Source organism: Arachis hypogaea, chromosome 6 (genome assembly GCF_003086295.3).
Source record: "Arachis hypogaea cultivar Tifrunner chromosome 6, arahy.Tifrunner.gnm2.J5K5, whole genome shotgun sequence".
NCBI lineage: Eukaryota > Viridiplantae > Streptophyta > Magnoliopsida > Fabales > Fabaceae > Arachis > Arachis hypogaea.
The window spans coordinates 75,407,927-75,409,821 of record NC_092041.1 but is presented as its reverse complement, the minus strand read 5'-3'; the positions used below and the strand labels follow the sequence as shown (position 1 = coordinate 75,409,821).

General features: G+C 36.4%; 1 non-coding gene across 1 annotated transcript; it reads left to right on the top strand.

Moving 5' to 3' along the window:
- The first annotated feature begins 564 nt into the window (after positions 1 to 564).
- LOC112700456 (small nucleolar RNA R71) lies at positions 565 to 672 on the top strand. Its single transcript, XR_003153364.1, has one exon. It is a non-coding gene; the product is annotated as a small nucleolar RNA R71 (small nucleolar RNA).
- Positions 673 to 1,895: the final 1,223 nt, after the last annotated feature.

The window sequence follows — 1,895 nt, the reverse complement described above, 5'->3', positions numbered from 1 at the left end:
CTGCTTAGAGCTCTCTGTCTGTTGCTGAGAAGATGATGGAAGAGGCTTGCTATTGCTAAACCTGTTTCTTCCACCATTATTGTTATTGAAACCTTGTTGAGGTCTCTGTTGATCCTTCCATGAAAGATTTTGATGATTCCTCCATGAAGGATTATAGGTGTTTCCATAGGGTTCTCCCATGTAATTCACCTCTTTCATTGAAGGGTTCTCAGGATCATAAGCTTTTTCCTCAGATGAAGCTTCTTTAGTACTGCTTGGTGCATTTTGCATTCCAGACAGACTTTGAGAAATCATATTGACTTGTTGAGTCAATATTTTGTTCTGAGCCAATATGGCATTCAGAGTGTCAATCTCAAGAACTCCTTTCTTCTGACTAGTCCCATTGTTCACAGGATTCCTTTCAGAAGTGTACATGAATTGGTTATTTGCAACCATTTCAATCAGTTCTTGAGCTTCAGTAGGCGTCTTCTTCAGATGAAGAGATCCTCCAGAAGAGCTATCCAAAGACATCTTGGACAGTTCAGAGAGACCATCATAGAAAATACCTATGATGCTCCATTCAGAAAGCATATCAGTGGGACACTTTCTGATTAATTGTTTGTATCTTTCCCAAGCTTCATAGAGGGATTCTCCTTCCTTCTGTCTGAAGGTTTGGACTTCCACTCTAAGCTTACTCAATTTTTGAGGTGGAAAGAACTTTGCCAAGAAGGCATTGACTAGCTTTTCCCAAGAGTCCAGGCTTTCTTTAGGTTGAGAGTCCAACCATGCTCTAGCTCTGTCTCTTACAGCAAAAGGGAATAGCATCAGTCTGTAGACCTCAGGGTCAACCCCATTAGTCTTAACAGTGTCACAGATTTGCAAGAACTCAGCTAAAAACTGATGAGGATCTTCCAATGGAAGTCCATAGAACTTGCAATTCTGTTGCATTAGAGAAACTAATTGAGGCTTAAGCTCAAAGTTGTTTGCTCCAATGGCAGGGATAGAGATGCTTCTCCCATAGAAATCGGGAGTAGGTGCAGTGAAGTCACCAAGCACCTTCCTTGCATTGTTGGCATTGTTGTTGTTTTCGGCTGCCATGAGTTCTTCTTCCTTGAAGAGTTCGTTCAGGTGCTCTAAAGAGAGTTGTGCTTTGGCTTCTCTTAGCTTTCTCTTCAAGGTCCTTTCAGGTTCAGGATCAGCCTCAACAAGAATGCCTTTGTCTTTGCTCCTGCTCATAAGAAAGAGAAGAGAACAAGAAAATGTGGAATCCTCTATGTCACAGTATAGAGATTCCTTAAGGTGTCAGAGGAAAAGAAGAGTAGAAGACAGAAGTAGAAAATTCGAACTTATCAGAGAAGATGGAGTTCGAATTTTGCATTAAGGAATAGTATTAGTCCATAAATGGAAGGATGTGAGAAGGAGGGAAGTAATTTTCGAAAATTAAGTGAAAAATTTTGAAAACATTTTTGAAAAACATTACTTAATTTTCGAAAATGAAAATGGAAAAGAAATCAAGTGATTTTTGAAAAAGATTTTGAAATTAGAAATCAAAAGGATTTGATTGAAAACTATTTTGAAAAAGATGTGGTTAAGAAGATATGATTGATTTAAAGAAATGTGATTGAGAGGATATGATTTGAAAAACATTTTTAAAAAGATTTGATTTGAAAATTAAAACCTTGACTAACAAGAAAAGATATGATTCAAACATTAAACCTTTCTCAACAGAAAAGGCAACATACTTGAAATGTTGAATCAAATCATTAATTGATAGTAAGTATCTTAAAAATGGAAAGAAATTGGTTTTGAAAAAGATTTGATTGGAAAATTGATTTGAAAAAGATTTGATTTGGAAAAGATTTTGAAAACTTAGAAAAAATTTGATTTGAAAACAAAATCTTCACCTCTAGCCATCA